Below are 26,824 nucleotides of genomic sequence, written 5' to 3' on the forward strand. Positions count from 1 at the left end.
CTCTGAGCCACCAGGGAACTGAACTGAACATGCCAACTGAAGTAGGCATCATACATTGCCGAGGTGACCAGGCGGCCTCAAACCACATTTCACAGGACAACAATGCTGCAGACAGGGAAGCAAGACTAGCCTCACTCCTATCACTGGCTCAACAATTCATAGTAATCCCCAACATAAAGCTACTTTACCTTCCTGAAGGAAAAAAAAAAAACGTGATTATTATATGAGGGAGGCCAACCACAAGGAGATTGGTTACAAAAACAGGGCCACTATGTCCTTCCCTGATCTCAGTCCACGCAGATTCTTACAAACATTCATCAGTCCCTACACATAGGCACTAAACCTCTTTATCATCTCTTAAGACTTCTTATCACCTAACCTTCTCACTCTTACAACCACCCACTCACTCACTCTTGCATTATCTGCTCTTCAGTCTCACCTCAGGGAGCCCTAAGGCCTGTTCCCTCATTCCCAACACATCATGCATGAGGGTATATGCCAGGAGAGGGCTGGAAAATTGATTTCACTCACAACCTCTTTAAATTACTACCAAATCCTTTCTGAAGACCTCACTGAGAACCTAGAAGAAATAACTACTAGCCTTATCACTGTCCCAAACCAGCCAGATTCCCTGGCAGCAGTGGTCCTCCAAAACAGAAGAAGGTTATACCTCACGGCAGAAAAAGGAGGCCTATGTCTATTTTTGGAGGAAGCTTGCTGCTACTATGCCAATAAATCAGGTGTTGTAAAGGAAGCAGGAAGGAATCTGATAAACAGGGCCCCAAGAATATATCAACACCTCAGTAATTCATGGGAAAACTGGCTAAGCAATTGGAATTGGATACCCTGGATCCTAACTTCTAGGCCCTCTCCTTAGCCTTATTCTAACTTTTGGACCATGTTTAATAAATCTTTTTCAAAATTTCTTCAGGACCACTTACAAGCTTTCACCAACCAAACTATCCATGAGTTACTTCTAACTCACTCAAATTATCAAAAATTTCAACCCCACACAAATCCCCTTGACTCACATTCCAGCCTTTTCTTCTCTTACCCCCATGACAGCCTTGTCCCACAGGAAGCAGTTATGGAAGATTGACCTTTGGCCCTTATCCCAAATCAGGCTGGAATGAAAGGGCCTCCATGGGGGCTAATGGTTGAAATGGCTCATTATGTTGACCTCACAAAGAATAAAACCACAGTGACCCTTAAGACTGAACAAATTACCCAAATGACATTCTGTTTGCCCACTGGCCCCTACCTTCTTAAAGCTATAAGACCACCAGATTCCACACCTCTGGCTATGTGACCACAGGTCTCAGCTACAGGCTAAAACTTAATCATCCCTTTAGTGAATTTCTCATTGGCAAGGTATAAGAAAGACTCCATCAGAAAGGGAGGACACTGGTTCTCCTTAAGAGCCAGTCTCCCTCTCGTTTCCCTCTAATTTTTGTTTTCTTGCCTGATTGCCAGGGTCACTCTCTTTTTCTCTGTACTCGCCTTATACCATCTTAATGCTAGCTTTATTATTTTTTCTTTTTATGAAAATAATTTTGATACATAACTCTCCTGAAGAACAGTATAGAGTTGTGGTTTAGACAATGGGACCTTGAGCCAGGCTTTCTAGAAGAATTTTGGTCTATCTGTGTGACCTTGACAAAATTATTTAATCTCTTTAGTTGCAGACATCTCAACAATGGGAGTAATAAACTGTAAAGTGTAAAATTGATGAGAGAATTAAATATATCTGACATGAAAAAGTTAAAGCTACAATTTAGTGAATTTATGGGGTCACATCTAATTTCAAGTGAATGATGGTATTTAGTGCAAGCATTTGAATTCAACAGGAATTTCTGGGTGTGTAATTCACAGAATGCATTATACACTCTAAACCAATGACAGTCATAATATGCTGTATCTCCTGTTTATAGGACATGGATCCAGGAATCAAGGGTTGGCAGAAGAAGTGAACCCTTGTAAGGTCACTCCCAGGAGCCATATGAGGAATTTGTGCTTCAGATCTCCACATATCTGGCCTCTGTAGGTTTGAAAGCCTTGACATCTAAAATGACAATACTTCCAGAGACATGAAAAATGTCCCACTGAACTTCAGTCTATGCTACTGCATGACATTTCAGGTTCTTCATGCTAAGAACAGGAATCATCCTCCAGACAAGGGTAACTGACCCTGGTGATCAGTGTCATTGTGTGACCATGACAATGAGCACTGGTTCCCTGATGTGCTCAGTCAGTGACTGGGAGCAGTAGCAGCCTCGGGGCAAGTACAGTGGTGGATTCAGATGGTGGTCAGTTATGGTCCCACGGCAAGAGATCCAAATGATGTGATCTTGTGTGAGGCGACTTCCTTAGCTGAGCACAGCACTTAAAGAGAAGGCTCAGGGCTGCTGTTTGACTACACCTGGAAAAATAAGCCTTCACTTCTGAAGGGAGAAGTGGGAGACAGCCCAGGATTGGCTACAGTCCATACCATAGGCTATTTGGATTGCAGTTTGCAACAACATGGACTGTGTCCCCTGAGAGCTTACCTGTGAAGCATGGGTGTCAGAAGTTGGGAAGGACTTTTCTATGGAGGTGAGAGCCAAACCAAGAACTGAAGCATCATGTGTAAGACTCAGCCGGGTGTAATCTACTTACCACCACTGCTACCACGAAACAGAACACCAGACCAACCCATGCCACTCTGAAATCGAAGTTCTCAGTGGGGTATTTCACAGACACAGAAAACCACACCTTAATAAGGTTAAACTGACATTTTTTTCTTCCTTTTAACTCCAAACATTTTTCAGAGTAACACCACTGGGAAAGTAAACAGATCCACACATGGAATTGTTCTAGATGGTTGTGTAATAATAACCTTATGTTAAAATAATTTTCCTAACTAGACATATACTCTTCTTGGCACTTATCTGAAAGTCTAGTTTTACCATGTACTTACATGTTATTTTATTTTCTGCCAATAGAATGTATGTTCTATGAAACTCAGGACTTTGTTGTTTTCTAAATCATTTACCAGTAACATGTATTTACATGTTATTTTATTTTCTGGCCAATAGAATGTATGTTCTATGAAACTTGGGACTTTATTGTCTTCTAAATCATTTACCAGTAACTAGAAGTGAATAGTTGCTGCTGTGAGCTGTGTGCTATGCCAGGATTCTTGACCTCCAGAGGAGAGGATTTTGATCTGGCTCCAGAGACAGGCTTGACCACTTGGAGATTTTGTGTAATAGAATTTTATTAAAGTGTAAGAGAAATAGAGAGAAAGCTTCTGACATAGACATCAGAAGGGGGCAAAAAGAATGTCCCCTTGCTAGTTTTTCGGTGCAAAGATAAAAGAATGGAAATTTTTCAGCCAGTGTGGTGTCCTTGCATGTAGCCTTGGAGGGAGATGAATTTATTTCCTCCAAGGAGAATTTTTTCTTTCTTTGTCTTGACTTAAAATTACAAGGTGTCCCCCAGAGAAACTTTAATTTCTACAGGAACCAACTTTCTATAATGCTCTTCCCTTGATGAATCTTTGGAGGTTTCATGGATTATTTGGTGTCCACAAAATCACGGAGAAAAAATGTCCTTTCTGAAGAAAAATAAACTGGTTAATAGTTTTGGTTTTCTTGAAATAACTATCAAAATGAAGACTGAAAAATATCCCCTGGTAATGGCTGATGTCAGGAGACCTTTGTTGCTGTTAGAGAGGGCTCCATGTATTAAAGAGAGGGACAGAAATAACCCAGGTAAAGTGGGTTGAAAAATATTAAGGACATATATGTGGCAAATATAAAATAACTATAAAGAGAAGGAAAGAGGAATGTTTAGTCTGAAAGGAGCATAAAATATAGGAAAGATTAAAAATTCTAATAGAAGACATGGGAAGAGGTTTAATTTCATAAAGAATGATCATGTTTAGTGTAGGCATTTGAACACACAGGGTATTCTAATTTGCAAAATGCAGTATACACTCTAAGTCAATGACAAGCATTATGTGCTGTATCTCCAACAGAGTACATGGGTCTCTAAATGAAGAATTTGATGTGGGGAAACAGGCTCATGGAACATAACTCCTGTTGGAAAAAACTGCACAACATGACAGTTACGAGTTAAGTTGTTTTGTTACTGCTTTTTGTTGTTATTGATGTTTTTTTGGCCGCATCTCATGGTATGTGGGATCTTAGTTGCCCAACCAGGGCTCAAATCTGCATCCCTTGCATTGGAAAGCAAAGTCTTAACCACTGGACCACCAAGAAGGTCCCCAGCAAGTTAAGTCTTAGTGGAGGCCAAATGAGAAGTGTATCCTGGGAAACAGCATTTCAGATATTCTGAGAAACTGTTCCAAGGTCAGAGGTGAGCTAGGACATAGAGGAGCTTTTACAACAAAGACAAGGTAACCTGAAAGTCAAAAGATTATAGTTAATTAAAGAAGTCAGATATGTCAAGGGAAGGAATTTAGCGATTTTTCATGTACAGGGAGATGCAAGAGTCTGGGCTCACTGAAATAATTTCTGTGATATTCTCTTTCATAGTTTCCATGGGTTGTTTTTAGGGGTGAGGGTGAGTAAGATAAACTACTACTTAAAAGAGGGTCAGTGGGTCAATCTATAGCCTCTGCTACTATAGGCGGCCTCAGGGCCACAGTTGATTCTCATTGTCTCCCTCCTGTGCTATCCATTCTCAACTCTCACTCCTGGATAATACTCTGCTAGACCAGATGGCTTAGTTGGTAGGGGGACCCTGAACCTCATCCCTAAATGTTGTCAGCCCTGGTCATCATTTCTTTCTTATGTTGTATTTTACCATTTACTGTCAAAACTGGGAAAGGCAATTCCAAGAAATGCCCATTTTCCAATTTTTAAATCTTTTTCCTAGAGACATTTTTGGCTTCTCTGGTAGCTCAGCTGGTAAAGAATCCACCTGCACTGCAGGAGAACCTGGTTCAATTCCTGGGTCAGGAAAATCTGCTGGAAAGGGGATAGGTTACCCATTCTATTATTCTTGGGCTTCCTGGTGGCTCAGCTGGTAAAGAATCAGCCTGCAATGCAGAAGACTGCTGGAGTCCAACTCCAGCAGCCAGGTATTCAACCTGAAGAGGTGAACGGTGTTGGCAAATGAGACAGCTTCTCATTTTTCTTTTGGACTGCCTGTTTATTTCAAGTTTAAGATTCTCTTTTACACTTCTACAAAAGCATTAGGCCAGAGGTTTGACATTTTCAGATCCCCCTCTCCCAGATTTATTATCTCCATAAATCACTGTTGCTCTTCAAACCGAGTTCCTGCTTCAGTGATTCTCTCGGAATCAGCCTTATCATCTATTACCTTCCTCTTCTAATGTGTCCTATAGTTAACTTGTGATTACGTTGTAACTCATGCTACATTCCTCAGTTTACTACTTATCTTCCTAAGCCCTGTTTGCCCCCAACATCCTGAGCTCACTATCTCTTAAAAAGGCTTCTAGCTATAGTGTCTCTAAAAATTCCTAACTTCTATAAGCTATAGTAAAATATGCTAATTTTACAACATTCTTTAAATCTTTAACTTCAAACTATTTTAATTATTTCTAAGCCCTAAATTCAGTAAACTCCTTTGCCATAAACATTCTTCTCACAAATAGGCTTCAGATATCAATCCCTCCCATGGCCTCAAGCTGTGGCCTATGTGCTCATCCTGGAACACTCTTTTGTAAAAGACCTTGAATAAATGTCAATGATTAACTTTATGAATTATTTTTTGAGTAATGCTGCAGAAGGCTTTGTGCCTTCTCATGCTCCTCTCAAGAACAATAAGCACCTTAATATTCCTTTTCAGTCAACTCAGCCAAGGAGAGGAAAAACAAGTCAGAATTACAAGGCCTAACTCCTTCATCCCGGGATCTGTGCCTGCGGAATGAGGAGAGGGGGCCTGGGGCCATGCCTCCATTTTATCAGAAATGCCTAACGCAGCTCCCGACAGAAGACCTGGGTTATTTTTATCACCCCAATAGGAAACTCTGTACCCATTCAGCAATTATTATTTTGCTCTCTCTACCAGGCCCTGGAGGCCACCAATCTGCTTTCTTTCTCTATGGATTTACTTATTCTGGATATTTCAGATAAAAGGAGTCATACAATATGAGACCTTTGTATCTGGCATCTTTCACTGAGCACGTTCATGAAATTAGTATTTCATTCCTTAGGGAAAATTTCTGGCTGTGTTCAGTTCAGTTCAGTCACTCAGTGTGTCCAACTCTTTGTGACCCCATGAACCGCAGCACCCCAGGCCTCCCTGTTCATCACCAACTCCCGGAGTCCACCCAAACCCATGTCCATTGAGTCACTGATGCCATCCAATCATCTCATCCTCTGTCGTCCCCTTCTCCTCCTGCCCTCTAGCTGTGTAATTGATATTTAATTGCTCCATTCTTTTTTATGACTGAATAATGTTCCACTGTATATGTGTACCACAGTTTGTGTATCCTTTCATCCAGTGATGAGCATTTGGGTTATTTCCATGATTTTTAACTGGGAGTAGTGCGGTACATATTGGATTGCATGCACATATTGGTTTGGCTGAAAAGTAACATATTATGGGAAAACTTAGACTTTTTTGCCAACCCAATATATTTGTTTGAGTGTTTTCAATGATTCGGGAGTAGAATTGCTGAGTCATATAGTAATTCTGTTTATCCCCAAAACACATCCCAAAAAGCTTCCTAAAAGTCTGTCCTTGTCTCAGAATCAGCTTTTCAGGGAGCGTGACCTACAGTAGTATGAACAGTGTCTGATGAGAACTTATTTGTGCTACATGGAGTTCCATAGTTGGGAAAGGCTTCTCTTAAGAAGTGACATCTAAACTGAGAACAAATTCAATGTTTTATCCTTCTTTCCTTCATTCTCCCTTCCTTTCTTCAGAGCGATGGCATAGATTTTTTACACAGTATGTACTTTCAAAACTTTTGCATTTGAACCCTGAACTCATTGATAAGACAAAAAATATAAGCAGGGTATTAAGGCTCAAATTATTAATATCACAAAAGCATTATAGTGAGAACTTGGATTGGAAACAATATATTAGTAAAAACTATGGGAATTTTTTTAAATAACAATTTTGAAAGGAAACTTGACAAATGAGAGTGTGTAGAGAGAATATTGGTTATTTGGAAAATTGGAAGCACTTCCCTAGTGGTTCAGTGGTAAAGAATCTGCCTGCAGTGCTCGAAAGGCAGATTCAACCCCTGGGTCAGGAGGATCCCTGGAGAAGTCAATGGCAACCCACTCCAGTTTTCCTGCCTGGGAAATCCCATGGACAGATGAGCCTGGTGGGCCAGAGTCCATGAGGTCATAGAATAGTTGAACAAGACTTAGCAACTAAACAACAATATCATAATATTGATGGGTTACACAAATTCTTCCATTTACTTGAAAAAAAGGAGTGTTAAGTCAGCTTGGGTTGCTGTAAAAAAATATATATATATATATCATAAGTGGGGGTGGGGTGGGGGTTGAAAACAATGAAAATGTATTTCTCACAGTTCTACAGGCTGGAACTCTGAGATCTAAGTACCAGTGAAACTGTGAACCTCAGACTGGGACTCGAACCCATTACAATCACTCACCTGGTGTCTGAACTTATAGAGGCTCAGACTCTTTGTGTCTCTGCACAGATGGAATTCAGCAAGAGGGAAAGTAGTAGGCATGAAGTTGATCTGTTAATATAGGACACTTGTGAGAGATGCAAGCAGGCCATGTGGAGGGGACTCCACCCCAGGGATTGGTGGTGGTGGTGGTTTAGTTGCTAAGTCGTATCTGACTCTTGCCACCCCAAGGACTGTAAACTGACAGGCTCCTCTGTCCATGGGATTCTCCAGGCAAGAATACTGGAGTGGGTTGCCATTTCCTTCTCCAGAGGATCTTCCTGACCCAGGAATTGGACCCGTGTCTCCTGTGGCTCTTGCATTACAGGCGAATTCTTTACCTCTGAGCCACTAGGAAAGCCCTCCCAAGGATTAAATAGACTATATTTTTATAATCAAAAGAGAGTGGAGGAGAAGGAAAACACCTCTTTCTTCCTTTTTGTTCAAGTAGATGTTAGGCTTTTGTTACCAGCTCCCCCTTTGTATGGGGCAGAAGAGTGTCTGACTCTATGAGGTCAAACTAGGCCTGTCATAGCGCTTATTCACATCATCAGAAGATTGATAACATTTTTTTCTTTCACTTCATGACCTGGGGCATGTCTCATACTTTATACTTAAGCGAGCCTACTTCATTTCATGAGGTTCTGATAGCCTTCTTAAGCGATCATTAACTAACAAAGTTCGCTAGGTTTCTTTCCCTCTGTATCTGTAATCCCCTACCAGGATTTCAACAACTATCTGTATAACTATCCTGTTTCATCTCTTTAACCAGGATCATCAAGTTATCTTCCGGTTTGCAGGTTGTTTCCTTCTCATTGAGTCCTCACAGGGCAGAGGGCAGAGAGAAAAAGCAAGCTCTCTCGTGATTAACAAGGGTAAGAATCACGTCGTAAAGGCTTCATCTTCGATAGAAATGAGAGCTTCTATCGAGGATGTGAAGCACTGCTACAAAGATCAATAGACCATGTGTTTACAGAGAGAACTACTGGACTGGCTGAAAAGATCACTTGTGTTTTTCTGTAAGATATTATGGAAACAGTACAATATATAAGTTGCTCACAGAATAGACTCATCTGTCTTCCCCAAAACAGTCTCTGACATCAGTGGTCCATTCCTGGAAATTTAGTCTTCCTCAAGGAAATCTGTACACTCATTTAAAAAAAAAAAAAAAAGAACAACTAATGAAGCTACGTGAAAGACACAAAGGACTTTTCCGGCTCTAAGATTTGTTGATTAAACCTGTTAGTCCAAACTTAGTTCCAAAAGGTATCTCAAATATGGTTTTATTCACTTAACAATATTTGAGAGGCTCACTATGGTATAGACTTGCTATTTAAGACTAAGTTGGCCAAATATATATCTTGACTTCCAGTGAGCATACAGGGAAGGAAGTGAGTCGGGGAGAAGCAGGACTAGAAGAAACCTAAACAGGAGGCTTCAGATAATTTATCAATATAACCAAAGGTATTTAGGCAAATTAGCTTAATTTTATTTCATCCCTGCAGACCATATACACTTCCTTAGATTCTGAGAGTGTTAGCCTATGCAGTTCACACCCCTTTAAGGAGGAGGTGAACATTCTCAGTCTTGCTTTCCTTAAGCCTTGTGCAACAATGTGTTTTGCCTGAGATCTGGCCTTTCTTTAGGAGCTAATGATTACACAGCATAATGCCTTACTCATGGAAATGTTTTTCTTAGGCTCTAGGTTAATCATTATAATTGTAACAAATCTTGCCTAGGAACCTGTGTCTCAAGACTTGTAGCCCTGATAACACAGCAACAGTATATCTTGCCCAGAGAGGTTGCCCAGAACCCATTGTCTCTGGCTAATCTTGTGCCAAAGTTATCTCAGGATGTATGCCTTGGGAAAGGGTCTGATGGAACTCTTTCAACCTTGTGGTATTTTTATTGATTCCCAACAGCCAGTTGAAAAGTATATAATGCCCCACTTAAACTAGCGATGCGGGCACTTTTGTGCCCCTTCCAGTGATTTTGTTGGAAGCTTTCTCTATCACTGTTACTTTAATAAACTTTACTGCACAAAGCTCTGAGTGACTAGGACTGTGTCTTTTGGTCCCGGACTGAAATCATCTCTTCTGGGGCCACGAACCTGTTTGACACTGGTCTCAATGCTAAGCTATTAATTCTAAATTTCCTGTAGTAAATAAAACAAAATTTGAATGACATATTAATTTTGAAGAGAGTTTTCAGTGAACACAATGTCACTGCTTTATATAATTGGCATTATCTCATTTTTATTTTCTTAAATTAAAAAATGTATTTGTTTATTTATTTGACTCCATCATGTCATAGCTGTGACTAACAGGATCTTGCATTGTGGCCTATGGGCTTCTCCCTAGTTGTGGCTTAGCTGTTCCATGGCATGTGGGATCTAGCTCCCTGACCAGGGATTGAACCCATGACCCATGTCCTCTGCATTGGAAGGTAGATTCTTAACCACTGGACCACCAGGGAAGTCCTATCTCTTTTTTATTTTAATTGAGGCATAATATAATAACATAATAACATGAAAAAATCTTAAACACATGAAGAGCTTTTACTAATATATATCTTCATAGCTACTCACCTCGACGAAGATATAAAACACTTCCATCACCCAGAATGTGTCTTTGTGACCTTTCTCAGTCAACATTTCCCACATCCAAACTACCCACTACTCTGACTCCTACGTCCGTCAGTGAATTTCCCTGCTCCTAGATTTCATAAAAATGGCATCATATAATGTATACACTTTCATGAAAATCTAACTTATGTCTGAGGTTTGTCAATGTTGTTGTGCATAGGAGCATTTGTTCTTTTCATATTAATGTGGAATTTTCTGTATTTTGGTGTGCTGTATTTTGTTTATCCATCTAGCACTGATGGGCATTTGAATTATTTCCACTGTGGTGCTATCTTTCATATGCTGCTGTAAACATTTTCAGACATGTTTTGTGAATATAAGCACTCATTTCAGTCAGGTATATACCTAAGAGCAGGAGGGCTATGATGTAGAGTAGGAGTATAATTAGATTTAGTGCATGTGCCAGTTTCCAAAGTAACTGAATCCATTTATGCTCCAGTATAAATATCCTAGTACACTAGTAGTATATGAAAGTCCCCATTGCTCCATGTCTTTGCCAGCCCTTGGTATTTTTAATCTTTTGAACTTTAGCCATTCTGATGGGTGAATTGATGATTTTTTTCCAGGAGGGAGAGGGGCACATAGTGTGCCAGGCGGGATCTTATTTCCTCAACCAGGAATCCAATCCAGGGCCCCTGCAGTGGAAGTAGAGAGTCTTAACCACTGGACAACTAGGGAAGTCCCAGTGATTATCTTGATATGCCTAATGGTATATGAAAGAGACTGACAATGAACATCTTTGCATGAAATGTTCTGTTGGTGTCCCTAATTTTCTTGAAGAGATCTCTAGTCTTTCCCATTCTATTGTTTTCCTCTATTTCTTTGCACTGATCACTGAGGAAGGCTTTTCTATCTCTCCTTGCTATTCTTTGGAACTCTGCATTCAAATGGGTATATCTTTCCTTTTCAGAAAGTGCCTCCTCAGACAGCCATTTTGCTTTTTTGCATTTCTTTTTCTTGGGGATGGTCTTGCTCCCTGTCTCCTGTACAATGTCACAAACCTCCATCCATAGTTCATCAGGCACTCTGTCTATCAGATCTAATCCCTTAAATCTATTTCTCACTTTCACTGTATAATCCTAAGGGATTTGATTTAGGTCATACCTGAACGGTCTAGTGGTTTTCCCTAACTTCTTCAATTTAAGTCTGAAACTATACAAAAAATGTCTGAAGCTATACAAAAACTATACAAAAAAGATCTTCATCACCCAGTTAATCACAATGGTATAATCACTCACCTAGAGCCAGACATCCTGGAATGCGAAGTCAAGTGGGCCTTAGGAAGCATCACTATGAACAAAATTAGTGGAGGTGATGGAATTCCAGTTGAGCTATTTCAAATCCTGAAAGATGATGCTGTGAAAGTGCTGCACTCAATATGCCAGCAAATTTGGAAAACTCAGCAGTGGCCACAGGACTAGAAAAGTTCAGTTTTCATTCCAATTCCAAAGAAAGGCAATGCCAAAGAATGCTCAAACTACCACACAATGGCACTCATCTTACACACACTAGCAAAGTAATGCTCAAAATTCCCAAGCCAGGCTTCAACAGTAGGGAACCATGAACTTCCAGATGTTCAAGCTGGTTTTAGAAAAGGCAGAGGAACCAGAGATCAATTTGCCAACATCTGTTGAATCATAGAAAAAGCAAGAGAGTTCCAGAAAAACATTGATTTATGCTTTATTGACTATACCAAAGCCTTTGACTGTGTGGATTACCACAAACTATCGAAAATTCTTAAAGAGATGGGAATACCAGACCACCTGGCCTGCCTCCTGAGAAATCTGTATGCAGGTCAGGAAGCAACAGTTAGAACTGGACATGGAATAACAGACTGGTTCCAAATAGGAAAAGGAGTACATCAAGGCTGTATATTGTCACCCTGCTTATTTAACTTATATGCAGAGTACATTATGAGAAGCGCTGGGCTGGATGAAGCACAAGCTGGAATCAAGGTTGCCAAGAGAAATATCAATAACCTCAGATATGCAGATGACACCACCCTTATGGCAGAAAGGGAAGAAGAACTAAAGAGCCTCTTGAAGAAAGTGAAAGAGGAGAGTGAAAAGGTTGGCTTAAAGCTCAAAATTCAGAAAACAAAGATGATGGCATCTGGTCCCATCACTTCATGGGAAATAGATGGAGAAACAGTGGAAACATTGTCAGACTTTATTTTCCTGGGCTCCAAAGTCACTGATGATGGTGACTGCAACCATGAAATTAAAAGACGCTTACTCCTTGGAAGAAAAGTTATGACCAACCTACACAGCATATTAAAAAGCAGAGACATTACTTTGCCAACAAAGGTCCACCTAGTCAAGGCTATGGTTTTTCCAGTGGTCATGTATGGATGTGAGAGTTGGACTATAAAGAAAGCTGAGAACTGATGAATAGATGCTTTTGAACTGTGGTGTTGGAGAAGACTCTTGAGAGTCCCTTGGACTGCAAGGAAATCCAACCAGTCCATCCTAAAGTAAATCAGTCCTGAATATTCATTGGAAGGACTGATGCTGAAGCTGAAACTCCAATACTTTGGCCACCTGATGTGAAGAACTGACTCATCTGAAAAAACCCTGATGCTGGGAAAGATTGACGGAGGGAAAAGGGGTCAACAGAGGATGAGATTGTTGAATGGCATCACTGACTCAATGGACATGAGTTTGAGTAAACTCCAGGAGTTGGTGATGAACAGGGAGGCCTGGCATGCTGCAGTCCATGGGGTCGCAAAGAGTTGAACACAACTGAGCGACTGAACTGCACTGAACTGAACTGTAGAATGAACATTTCTGCACAGGAAAGAGATCATAAATTTCACTAAAGGAAGTTCTTGAGAATCAGTTGCTTTTGTCTTATTTTTTATTACTTATTTTTTATCTTATTTTTCATTATACTGGGTATTCACTGTTACAGGCTGGCTTTCTCTAGTTGTAGCTAGCAGGGGCTGCTTTCTAACTGTCATTGGATGGCTTCCCATTTCAATGGCTTCTTTTGTTTTGGAGCATAGACTCGAGGTGCACTGACATCATTGGTTGCAGCACATGGCCTCAGTCGCTGCGGCTCATGAGCTCTAGATCATGGCCTCAGTCGTTGTGGTGCTCAAGCTTAGTTGCTCCTCAGTATGTGGAATCTCCTTGGACCAGGGATCAAACACACATCCCCTGCATTGGCAGGCATATTCTTATCCACTAAGCCATCAGAGAAGTCCAAGAATCAGTTGCTTTAGAAAGTGAAAACTTAGAAAAAGCTCAAGCTATGGTATTTCAGAAAAACAGGGACAAAGCATACACTCAATGAAATTGAAGATTAGGTATTTCTGATTGCCAGTATATTTATATAGGTTATTACAGTGATTCTCCCATCCCAACATCCATGTCTCCTCACAAGGACAAGAAAGACCTGCTGGCAAGTTTCCTCAGGGCCCCATTCATATCCCTGTTCCTCAAGCTGTAGATGAAGAGGTTCAGCATGGGGATGACCACGGTGTACCTCATTGAGGCAATTTCCTGCTCTGAGAAGGAAGGGGAGAACTGAGATGCACTCCTAATCCTGTCCCATAGAATAAGGAAATGACTGTTAGGTGAGACCCACAGTACACAGAAAGCTTTGTACTTCCCCTCCACCAAAGAGATGTTCAATATGGAGGAAATAATCTTAGTGTAAGAGAAAAGGATCCCAGCAAGTGGAGGAATTCCCAGCAATCCAGTCACAGAATACAGCATGATGTAATTGCTGAGAGCATCCAAACAGGCAGACTTGAGCACTGCAGCAAATTCACAGAAGTTCAGAATTTCCATGTGCGGGGAGAATGAGAGATGCAATATCATCAGACTGTGCAAGAGGCTGACTAGGACACTGAGAGACCTAGAGACTAGAGCCAGCAGGGCACACAGGTGGGGACTCATGGTGACTGTGTAGTGCAAGGGGTGGCATATGGCCACATAGTGGTCATCAGCCATCACAGTCAGGAGGAAGTTGTCCAAATACCCAAAAACCAAGAAAAAATACATCTGGATGATACAGCCTTCATAGGTGATAACTTTGCTCTGTGTCTGGATATTTGCTAGCATTTTTGGAATTACAGTGGAATTGAAACAAATATCAGAAAGAGACAGGTGGGAGATGAAAAAGTACATTGGGGGTAGAGGTGGGGGTCAGAGCTGACAGTGAGGATGATGAGGTTCCCAAGCACCAGGACCAGGTACATAGACAGGAAAAGCCTGAAGAGGAGGGGCTGCTGGTCTGGATCTTCTGAGTCCCAAGAAGAGGAATTTTGAGACAACCTTTTGGTTTTCTGCATCCATGTAGCTGATCACTGTGCCAGGTAACCAACAAAGCAAAGCTAATTCAAACAAACAGGAGTCCCCAAATATAAAGAAACTTTATCCTATTAATGAACACCCCCCAAAAATGGACATGAGTTTGAGCAAACCCTGGGAAACAGTGAAGGATAGGGAAGCCTGGTACGCTGACGTCCATGAGGTTGCAAGGAGACACGACTGAGTGACCAAACAATCAGAAAAACGAGGAAAAAACCCCACACATTTTGACTGACAATCTAATATTCCTTCCCTGAGAGCATGATAAACACCATTATCTTGTACAGCTATTATTTTAGGGAAAATGTCTTCCTTTCTTCTTTTTCACAAATGAGTCGCTGCCTTCAAGACCATCAACCTTTGTGGTGTCCAGCTCAGCTTCAGCCTATTTCAGGTGTAGCATGTCAATGGCTTGAACGTTCTTCCTTCTTTGAGGTGGAGTTTTCCCCTTGGATAATTCTGCTTTTTCCAAAATTTCTGTAGTAGTCGAGCAGCTCCATGTGTGTTGATAGTGCACTTACCCCACTTTGCTCTGTGGCCCTACCCCTGACAACAACGAATTTGATCAGAAAGTGGTGTCTGGCCGAATCTGGCCATCTCAAGGATTGCCAGGTTTGTCAATATGGGAGAATCTAATTTTAAGCGTTCCAGGAATCTGAGAACAGGCAGGCAGAAAAGTTTTTGAGTACCATCGTTTTGAGTGGGTAACCATCGCCAGCCTCTCCCTTCTGCCCTCCAAATCCAGAACTATCACTTGCCCCAAAACTCGCCTCCAAAACTATATCCGGCTATAGGCTCCGCCTTCTGCTCGCAGTTCTGGCCTCAGCCGCTTAAGCTGGGCCTGCTTCTGCCTGCAGTCCACGTTCTGAGCTGACCTAGGGGTCCCGCCCCAACGCGACTAAAACTACCGTATCGCTGCTAACAGGGGAACTTGCCAATCAATCGAACTTGAATGGCAGCCAGCGTCCTGGAACCCCGCCCCTCTACAGCCACGGCACTAGGCGGAAGTGGCGTCACTGGCTCGCGACAGCATTAGGCGGACGTGGCGTCACTGGCTCGCGACAGCATTTTGGTCGGGCTGGTCTATGCCTGGTGGGAAGAGGTAGGCTAGTCGTCCTGTGTTTCACATTGTTGTGGGTGAGTCTTGCCTGGAGGCAGGGTTCTTGGATGCACCGAGGTCGTTATACAGCATGTTGGGCCTGGCTTCCTAGGGGACTCCTGAGAGAGCCCTGGCCCCTTTCGCGTCCGCGGGATCTGAGTCACCGTCGGGTGTTAAGTGCTGTGAGGGCGCGTCTGCGGGGTGTCGACATTCACTGTGCTTCCCTATTCAAAAGCCTCCAATGAGTTCTTTGTGACTTTCGTCCACGAGGAAAAGAATTTCCGCTGTTCTAGTGTGCGTTGCTCCGTCCCCCACGTCCTCTGGTTGTTAAGAACCTGGCTACACTGCCCTATTGCTCAGAGTATTGGGGAGAGTTGGTTTAAACGCCTGCTTCTTTTGTATGAAAAATAATGTTTCGCCAAACAATTTGGCTTTCTCTTTGCACGTTGTTTTTTAATATTTCATAGAGGTACAGATTCTTCGGATATCAAGGCTGCGCGTATTACTCTGTTTAAATGTATGTAGATTACAGAACTTGTTTTCAAAACACACACACCCCGAGAGCAGTTAACTCATCTGAAATACCTAGGGTCGTAAGATCCCACAGTCAGACTCGGGTCTCCAGGAGATACGGTGGAGGCTTTTTGATACAAGTTCAAGAATAAGAAACCATAAATAACTTGTTTGGATTAAATGTATATTTCCCCACATTATGTGATTGTGTAACGCCTAGAACCTCAATAAAATGTGACCTTCCAGTACAGTGAATGTTCGTTGTCGTAGATTCATTTAGTTTTAGTATTTTCCATGCTTATTCTCTCCTCGATTTACAAATACACTGTGGTGAGCTGTTTGAGAATAAGTTGAAAATAAGTCGCATACATGATGACTTGCCTTTTAAATACCTTCTTCTAAAGGTCTGGGCATTATCCTACTAAATATCAGAATTCCATCATTTCACATAAGAAAGGTAAAAATAATATTTTGAAGTATCTACTATAATAAATTAGCCTCTCCACATGGTTCCAAAATGTGTTTTTGGTACTTTGGGGATCTAGAACCCAATCAGGGCTTATATGTGACAACTGTTAATGCCTTTTAGTCTTTTTTTTAACCGAAATCACCTGCCATTGTTTGTCTATTAAGTTCATTATATTGACACTTTGAGGAGTCACACATTGTTTAAAAAGTCACAGTTTTTTATTTGTGGTTTTATATTCACAGTATGTTTAAGTTTTCCTTCATGTCGTGTAGTTTCTGTTAGTTGGTAATTGGTTGAGAGCCATGGCTGGCCAACTTATTGTCTGAAGAGGCCCAGATAGTTAGTGCTTGATGTGTCCGAGCAATAAGGTATGGGATTACTCAACTCTGCCTTAGTAGCAGAATAATACTGTCGACTTAGGGAAACAAATGGGCATATCTGTGATCCAAAGAACTTTATTTACAAAAATACACCTATGACCAAAATGTGCCAACTCCTGGTATATTCTACTGGTTATTTCTTACGCATATTTTGAAGGTGATGTTGTGTACATCAAGTTGGATTCCATCAGGAAATGTAAATTTAGGACATCCCTTGGTTGTGTTGCTAAGTAGGACTACTAGCTTAAGCTAGGAATCATCAGAGTTTTCTATTTTAAAGGTAGACTTTCCTATAGAGTAAAGTCCTATGTGTGGTGATATTCTGATCCTCAGAATAACTTGTTTCCCAGCACCTTCCTATAATTTCTTTTAGCATCTGTTATTGTGTGAATAAACTTCTCCGTATATTGTTGCATCTTTCACACTGGAACAAAACCATATAAATGTGAGGAATGTGGTAAAGCCTTCATCTTGTTTTCTTTACTTACTTTACATATCGAAACCCATGATAGAAAGTTTTCATGTGAACACTGTGGTGACATTTTTGTTAGAGCTGAGATTAGGACGCATTGAAAATCTCACATTGGAGAGAGTCGTTTTTTATGTAAGCAATGTGGAAAATACTTTAAATGTTCCTTATGCCTTCAGTGTCACAAAAATTTCACTCTGGATTAAAACCCTACAAACGTGAAAAATGTGGGAAAGCCACATTTGTTGATTGGGTTGTTTGATTTTCTTTTTTGATAGTGAGCTCCATAACCTGTCTGTATATTTCGGAGTCTAACCCTTCTGTATTGCTTTCTTACAAAATTTTTTGCTCCCAGTTGGAGGGTTGCCTTTTTATCTTCTATATAGTTTCCTTTGCTTTGAAAAGTCTTTTAAGTTTAACTAGGTCCCATTCAATTTCTTAAATTTTCAGTAATTTACTAGGTAGGTCAAAAAAGATCTTATCATGACTTATATCGAAGAGTGTTTCTCCTTTGTTTTCCTCTAAAAATTTTATAGTGTCTTGGCCTATGTTTAGGGCTTTAATCCATTTTGACTTTATTTTTGTGTAGAGTGTTAGGAAGTGTTCTAATTTCATTCTTAAAGAACAGAAATGGTATGGACCTAACAGAAGCAGAAGATATTAAGGAGAGGTGGCAAGAATACACGGAAGAACTGTACAAAAAAGATCTTCATGACCCAGATAATCATGATGATGTGATCACTAATCTAGAGCCAGACATCTTGGAATGTGAAGTCAAGTGGGCCTTAGGAAGCATCACTATGAACAAAGCTAGTGGAGGTGATGGAATTCCAGTTGAGCTGTTTCAAATCCTGAAAGATGATGCTGTGAAAGTACTGCACTCAATATGCCAGCAAATTTGGAAAACTCAGCAGTGGCCACAGGACTGGAAAAGATCAGTTTTCATTCCAATCCCAAAGAAAGGCAATGCCAAAGAATGCTCAGACTACCGCACAATTGCATTCATCTCACATGCTAGTAAAGTAGTGCTCAAAATTCTCCAAGCCAGGCTTCAGCAATATGTGAACCGTGAACTCCCTGATGTTCAAGCTGGTTTTAGACAAGGCAGAGGAACCAGAGATCAAATTGCCAACATCCGCTGGATCATGGAAAAAGCAAGAGAGTTCCAGAAAAACATCTATTTCTGCTTTATTGACTATGCCAAAGCCTTTGACTGTCTGGATCACAATAAACTGTGGCAAATTCTGAAAGAGATGGGAATACCGGACCACCTAACCTCCCTCTTGAGAAATCTGTATGCAGATCAGGAAGCAACAGTTAGAACTGGACATGGAACAACAGACTGGTTCCAAATAGGAAAAGGAGTACATCAAGGCTGTATATTGTCACCCTGCTTATTTAACTTCTATGCAGAGTACATCATGAGAAACTCTAGACTGGAAGAAACACAAGCTGGAATCAAGATTGCCGGGAGAAATATCAATAACCTCAGATATGCAGATGACACCACCCTTATGGCAGAAAGTGAAAAGGAGCTGAAAAGCCTCTTGAAGAAAGTGAAAGAGGAGAGTGAACAAGTTAGCTTAAAGCTCAACATTCAGAAAACGAAGATCATGGCATCCGGTCCCATCACTTCATGGGAAATAGATGGGGAAACAGTGGAAACAGTGTCAGGCTTTATTTTTTTGGGCTCCAAAATCACTGCAGATGGTGACTGCAGCCAGGAAATTAAAAGACGCTTACTCCTTGGAAGAAAAGTTATGACCAACCTAGATAGCATATTCAAAAGCAGACACATTACTTTGCCAACTAAGGTCTTTCTAGTCAAGGCTATGGTTTTCCCAGTGGTCATGTATGGATGTGAGAGTTGGACTGTGAAGAAGGCTGAGCACCGAAGAATTGCTGCTTTTGAACTGTGGTGTTGGAGAAGACTCTTGAGAGTCCCTTGGACTGCAAGGAGATCCAACCAGTCCATTCTGAAGGAGATCAACCCTGGGATTTCTTTGGAAGGAATGATGCTAAAGCTGAAGCTCCATTACTTTGGCCACCTCATGAGAAGAGTTGACTCATTGGAAAAGACTCTGATGCTGGGAGGGATTGAGGGCAGGAGGAGAAGGGGGCAACTGAGGATGAGATGGCTGGATGGCATCATGGACTCGATGGACGTGAGTCTGAGTGAACTCTGGGAGTTGGTGATGGACAGGGAGGCCTGGTGTGCTGGGATTCCTGGGGTCACAAAAAGTTGGACACGACTGAGCGACTGAACTGAACTGAACTGATCCAGATTTCTCAGCACCACTAATTGAAGAGTCTGGTTTTTATTCGTCAGATATTCTTCCCTTTGTCACAGATTAGGTAACCAAAGGTGGGTGTGTTTATCTCTGGGCAAGAATACAAAGAAGAACTATACAAAAAAGGTCTTAATAACCCAGATAACCATGATGGTGTGGTCACTCATCTAGAGCCAGATATCCTGGAATGTGAGGTCAAGTGGGTCTTAGGAAGCATTACTACACAGCTAGTGGAGGTGATGAAATTCCAGCTGAGCTGTTTAAAATTCTAAAAGATGATGCTATTAAAGATGATGATGCTCCATTCAATATACCAGCAAACTTAGAAAACTCAGCTGTGGCCACAGGACTGGAAAAGGTCAGTTTTCATTCCAATCCTAAAAAAAGACAATGCAGAAAATGTTCAAAGTGCAGCACAATTGCACTCATCTCACACACTAGTAAAGTAATGCTCAAAATTCTCCAAGCTAGGCTTCAATAGTACCTGAACTGAGAACTTCCAGATGTTCAAGCTGATTGAGAAAACGCACAGGAACCAGAGATCAAGTTGCCAACATCCATTGGATCATAGAAAAATCAGGGGGATTCAAGAAAAACATCTAATTCTGCTTTATTGACTACGCGAAAGCGTTTGCCTGTGTAGGTCCCAACAAACTGTGAAAAGTTCTTAAGGAGACGGGAATACCTTACCTGCCTCCTGAGAAATCTGTATGCAAGTCAAGAAGCAACAGTTAGAACCGGACATGGAATAACAGACTGGTTCCAAATTGGGAAAAGGCTGTATATTGTCACCTTGCTTATTTAACTTATATGCAGAGTACTTCATGTGAAATGCTGGACTGGATGAAGCACAAGCTGGAATCAAGATTGCTGGGAGAAATATCAGTAATCTCAGATATGCAGATGACACCACCCTTATGGCAGAAAGTGAAGAGAAACTAAAGAGCCTGTTAATGAAAGTGGAAAAGGAGTGTGAAGAAGCTTGCTTAAAACTCAACATTCAGAAAACAAAGATCATGGCATCCGGTCCCATCATTTCATGGCAAATAGATGGGGAAACAGTGACAGACTTTATTTTCTTGGGCTCCAAAATCACTGTAGATGTGACTGCGGCTGTGAAATTAAAAGACACTTGCTCCTTGGAAGAAAAGCTATGACCAACCTAGACAGCATATTAAAAAGCAGACTTTACTGACAAAAGTCCGTGTCATCAAAGCTATGGTTTTTCCAGTAGTCATTATGGATGGATGTGAGAGCTGGACCATAAGGAAAGCTGAGCACTGAAGAATTGATGCTTTTGAACTGTGGTGTTGGTGAAGACTCTTGAGAGTCCCTTGGACAGCAAGGAGATCAAACCAGTCGATCCTAAAGGAAATCAACACTGAATATTCATTGGAAGGACTGATGCTGAAACCCCCATACTTTGACCACCTGATGCAAAGAACTGACTCAGTGGAAAAGACCCTGATGCTGGGAAAGATTGAAGGCAAGAGGATAAGGGTTCGACAGAGGATGAGATGGTTGGATAGCATCACTGACTCGATGGACATGAGTTTGAGCAAGCTCCAAGAGTTGGTGCTGGACAGGGAGGCCTGGCATGCTGCAATCCATGAGGTCACAAACAGTTGGACAGGACTGAGCAACTGGACTGAATTGTCCATGAAACATTAATCTAAGAAATTTTTGGAATTGTATTTGAGCCATATTGGAGGATTAGCCCTGGAAGAACATCACAGAAAGCCTTTGTTTAGTGTGTATTTGTGTGTTTATTTATTTATTTGGGGCTTTTCTGGTAACTCAGTAGTAAAGAATCCTCCAAGGCAGGAGACTGGGTTCAATCCCTGGGTCGGGAAGATCCCCTGGAAAAGGAATTTGCAGCTCATTCCAGGAGTCTTGGTTGGAGAATCCCATAAACAGAGGAGCCTGGTGGGCTACAGTCCATGGCGCTGCAAGTGTCAGACATGACTTAGCCACTAAACTACCACCATCATTTATTTATGTATATTTTTGTCCCCACCATGGTGGGACATTATGTGGGATATTATCTCCCGGAGGCATGCACGATCTTATTACCCCAACAGGAATTGAACCCCTGACCTCTGCAGTGGAAGCTTCCCTGTGCTTCCCTATCTGTTTGAGTTTGCTCAAACTTGCGTCCATTGAGTCAGTTATACCATCCAACCATCTCATCCTCTGTTGTCCCCTTCTCCTCTTGCCCTCAATCTTTCCCAGCATCAGAATCTTTTCCAGTGCCTCTGAATAATATTTCATTTTTGAATATTTTCCTTCCATTCATGTGTTGATGGACACTTAGGTTGCTTCCATAACTTGCCTGCTGTAAATAACGTTGCTATGAACATTGGGGTGCATGTATATTTTTAAATTACTGTTTTCGTTTTCTTTGGATATACACCCAAAGAAATGGAATTGCTAGGTCATGGTGTAGTTTCTTGAGGAATCCCCATACTATTTTCCGTAGTGGCTGCACCAATTTACATTCCCACCAGCAGAATACCAGTGTTCCCCTTTCTTCACAGTCTGGCCAAATTTGTTATTTGTGATCTTTTTGATGACCATTCTCCATGAAGCGATAGCTCACTGCAGTTTTGATTTGCATTTCTCTAACGATAAGTGACCTTGAGAATCGTCTCATGAACCTGTTGGCCATCTGTGTGTGTTCCTTGGAAAAATGTCTTCAAGTCTTCTGTTCATTTTTTTAATAGGATTATTTGGGTTTTTTTTTTAATCTTAAGTTGTATGAGCTATTTACATATTTTGTACTTTATTATTGGTCATATCATTTGCAGATATTTTCTGCCATTCAGTAGATGGTCTTTACGTTTTTTTTTTCTTTACATTTTTTGATTGTTTATTTTGCTTTACAAAAGCTTTTACATTTACTTAAATTCCATTTGTTTATCTTTGCCTCTGTTTTCTTTGCCTTAGGAGACAGAGCCAAAAGCATTCTGCTAATATGTATGTCAAAGAGCGTTCTGTGTATGTTTTCTTCTAGGAGTTTTATGGTTTCTGGTGGTGGTTTAGTCACTATGTCATGTCCGACTCGTGTGACCCCATAGACTGTAGCCTGCCAGGCTCCTCTGTCCATGGAATTCTCCAAGCAAGAACACTGGAGTGGGTTGCCATTTCCTTATCCAGATTATCTTCCCAACGCAGAAATCAAACCCAGGTCTCCTGCCTTGCAGGCAGATTCTTTACTGACTGAGCTACAAGGGAAGCCCAAGTTTCTAGTCTTGTATTTAGGTCTTTAATCCGTTTTGAGCTTTTTTTCATACATGGTATGTGAAAATATTCCAATTTTATTCTTTTACATGAGCTGTCCAGTGTTTTCAGCACCATTTGTTAGCCATACTGTCTTTTCTACATTGTGTATTTTTGACTGCATTGTAGGAGATTAGTTGACTCTAAGTGTGTGTGTTTATTTTTTGGCTCTTTATACTATTCCGTTCATCTATGAGTCTGTTTTCGTATCAGTTTTATATGGTTTTCATTGCTGTAGCTTTGTAGTGTACTGTAGAACCTGCCTGCCAGTGAGGGAGACATCAAAGACACAGGTTTGCTTCCAGGGTTGGGAAGATCCCCTGGGAAAGGAAATGGCAACCCGCTCCAATATTCTTGCCTGGGATATCCCATGGACAGAGGAGCCCATGGGGTCGCAGAGTTGAACACTACTGTGCACACACACACAAACAAACTTGTGTAGTTCGAAGTCAATGACTGTGATACCCCTAGCTTTGTTCTTTGTTGTCTATACTGCCTTGGCTCTTCAGAGTAATTTAAAATAATTTAAGAATTTTTTTTCTAGTTCTGTGAAAAATATCATGAGTGCTTTCCTACGGGTTACATTAAATTTCTGGTTGCTTTGGGTAGTATGGAATTTTAACTGTATTGATTCTTTCAGTCCATGAGCACAGGATATCTTTCCACTTCTTTGAATATCATCTTCAATTTCCTACACTGTTATATAGTTTTCAGAGTATAGGTCTTTTTTTGGTTAAATTTATTTCTAGTAACTGAATTCTTTTTTTCAAAGGAACTTCTTTTTTCTGCTTTCTTTCTCTGGTAATTCATTATTAAGGTATAGAAAAGAAACAGATTTCTTTAGATTAATCCTGTATACTGCCACTTTACTGAATCCATTTATTAGTTCTAATAGTTTTTTGATGGTGACTTTAGGGTTTTTTTTTGTATATAATACCATGTAATCTTCAAAGAGTGGCAATTGTACTTCTTCCTTTCCAATCTGGATGCCTTTGTTTCTTTCTCTCATCTGATAGCTGTGGCTGGGACATCCAATACTGCATTAAAGAGAAGGGATGAGAGTGGGCATTCTTGTCTTACTTCTGATTTTCAATGAAAAACTTTCTGTATTCCATTGAGTTTGATGTTAGCTGGGGCTTGTCATAAATGGCCTTCATTATGTTGAGATGTGTACCCTCTATACCAACTTTGATGAGAGTCTTTATCGTGAAAAGATGGTGAATTTATTCAGTGTTTTTCCTGCATTAATTGAAATTATCTGTGATTTTTAGTATCCTTTTATTAATGTAGTATATGACATTGCTTGATGATCAGATTTGGAACCATTCTTTCATCCCTGGAATAAATCTCACTTGATCATTGTGAATAATCCATTTTGTAGACTGTTGAATTCTGTTTGCTAATATTTTGCAGAGAATTTTTGTATCTCTATACATAAGAAATATTGGCCTATAATCTTTTTTTTTAAATATACACTGCCCCTTTCAGGTTTTAGCATCAGGGTAATCATGGTCTCATAGAAAGAATTTGGGAGTATTTCCACCTCTTTGGTTTTTGGGAATAGACATTAAGGGACTTCCCTGGTGGGCCAGTGTTTAAGACTATTTCAGTGCAGAGGGCACTGATTCAATCCCTGGTGGTCAGAGAACTGGGATCCCATATGCTGTGTGGCACGAGCTTATGTATTCAGCCTTCTTTATATGTGGGATAGAATTCTCCTGTGCAGCTGCCTTGCCTGCACTTTTAATTTGGGGGAATTTTGATTGCTGATTCAGTTTCAACATTAGTAATCAGTCTACTTAGATTATCCATGCATTCCTATTCAGTTTTCAAAGGTTTTGTAATTCTAGATACATATTTCTTCTAGTTGTTCAATTTATTGACGTATAACTTTACAGTATACTTTCTTTTTTCTCATAGTATTCCCTTTTGATTATTTCTCTGTGTGTGGAATCAGTTATAATTTCTCCTCTTTCATTATTTATTTTGCTTATTTGGGTCTTCTTTTTTCCTTAATGAGACAGGCTAAAGCCTTATGAACACTAATGATCTTTTCAAAAGACCTGCTTTGGGGTTCACTGATCTTTTCTAATGTAGGGGGAGTGGGGTTCTCTATTTTATTTTCTCTCTGATGTTTATTACTTCTTTCCTTCTGCTAACTTAAGGCTTTGTTCTTTTTCTAATTCCTTTGAATGGTAAATTAGGTTGTTTACTTGAGATTTTTCTTAACATCTTGAGATAGGCCTGTATCATTATAAAATCCCCTCATCATGACTACTTCTGCTGCATCCCATCAATTTAGGGACGTTTTGTTTCTATTTTCATGTGTCTTGAGGTATTTTCCAATTTCTTCGTTGACCTGTTCATTTTGTAGTAACATGTTGTTTGGTCTCCACATATATGTTGTTTGGTCTCCACATATTTGTTCTTTTCCCATTTTTTTTCTGTAATTGATTTCTTTGTTTCACAGCATTGTAGTCAAAAAATTTTTTTGATATTATCTCTGTCCATTAAATTTGTTGAGCAGACATGTCATCTGTCTTGGAGAACATTCCATGTGCACTTGTGATGAATGTTTATGTCTCTGTTTTGGGTTGGAATATGCTGTAGGTATCTATTAAGTCCAAGTGGCCAAATGCGTCTTAAGACTACTGTTTTATTCTGGATTTTCTGTCTGGATGATCTGTCCACTGCTACTGCTGCTGCTGCTAAGCCACTTCAGTCGTGTCTGACTCTGTGCGACCCCAGAGATGGCAGCCCACCAGGCTCCCCCGTCCCTGGGATTTTCCAGGCAAGAACACTGGAGTGAGTTGCCATTTCCTTCTCCAATGCATGAAAGTGAAAAGTGAAAGTGAAGTCGCTCAGTCGTGTCTGACTCCCAGCAACCCCATGGACTGCAGCCTACCAGGCTCCTCCATCCATGGGATTTTCCAGGCAAGAGTACTGGAGTGGGGTGCCACTGCCTTCTCTAGTCCACTGATGCTGCTGCTGCTAAGTCGCTTCAGTCGTGTCCGACTCTGTGCGACCCCATAGACGGCAGCCCACCAGGCTCCGCTGTCCCTGGGATTCTCCAGGCAAGAACACTGGAGTGGGTTGCCATTTCCTTCTCCAAGGCATGAAAGTGAAAAGTGAAAGTGAAGTCGCTCAGTTGTGTCCGACTGTTCGCGACCCCATGGACTGCAGCTTACCAGGCTCCTCCATCCATGGGATTTTCCAGGCACGAGTACTGGAGTGGGTTGCCATTGCCTTCTCCACCACTGATGGTAATTGGATATTAAAATTCCCTATTATTATTGTATTACTCTCAATGTCTCCCTTTCTGTCTGTAAATACGTACTTTATTTATTTAGCTTCTCCTGTATTAATACACATATGTTAACAGCTGTTACATTCTCTTGTGTTAATGCCTTTATCATTACATAATGTCCTTTGTCTTTTATTCAGACTTTGTCTTAAAGTCTACTTTGTCTACTCTGAGTATTGCTACTCCAAATTCCTGTTTGTTTGCCTTTGCATGGACTATCTTTTTTCTGTCCTTTCACTTTCAGTCTGTATGTGTGTCTTTAGCTTTTCTAATTTGTGATTACTCTGGGATTCATATGTTGACCTGTAACTAGATCTGCTTGTTTTAAACTAATAGTGATTTAATTTCAAGCACATTCTATGTTATTTCTCCCTTATTGCACGTTTTTTTGTCTTTAATGTCATATTTCTTGTTTAACACTTAATTGATTGTTGTAGTT

The 26,824-nt window shown here is 40.7% G+C and overlaps 2 protein-coding genes and 1 pseudogene across 33 annotated transcripts in view; 2 read left to right on the plus strand and 1 right to left on the minus strand.

Moving 5' to 3' along the window:
- Positions 1-5,728, plus strand: part of LOC105615213 (zinc finger protein 561) — a 35,888-nt gene extending 30,160 nt beyond the window's left edge. For all 20 annotated transcript variants that reach the window (XR_003589353.3, XR_009600617.1, XR_009600623.1 and 17 more), the window contains one exon: positions 1,932-5,728. The gene's annotated coding sequence lies outside the window, so the exon portion shown is untranslated. The remainder of the gene's footprint in view (positions 1-1,931) is intronic.
- Positions 5,729-13,642: 7,914 nt separating this feature from the next.
- LOC114114803 (olfactory receptor 7C2-like) lies at positions 13,643-14,562 on the minus strand (annotated as a pseudogene).
- A 1,066-nt stretch (positions 14,563-15,628) lies between these two features.
- LOC114108666 (zinc finger protein 85) overlaps positions 15,629-26,824 on the plus strand; it is a 54,867-nt gene continuing 43,671 nt past the window's right edge. For 11 of the 13 annotated variants that reach the window (XM_060415448.1, XM_060415444.1, XM_060415442.1 and 8 more), the window contains exon 1: positions 15,629-15,683. The gene's annotated coding sequence lies outside the window, so the exon portion shown is untranslated. Of the gene's footprint in view, positions 15,719-26,824 lie in introns of all 13 variants that reach the window. The other 2 variants (XM_060415447.1, XM_060415438.1) reach the window with 1 other exon arrangement.

This window comes from Ovis aries, chromosome 5 (genome assembly GCF_016772045.2).
Source record: "Ovis aries strain OAR_USU_Benz2616 breed Rambouillet chromosome 5, ARS-UI_Ramb_v3.0, whole genome shotgun sequence".
Taxonomy (NCBI): domain Eukaryota; kingdom Metazoa; phylum Chordata; class Mammalia; order Artiodactyla; family Bovidae; genus Ovis; species Ovis aries.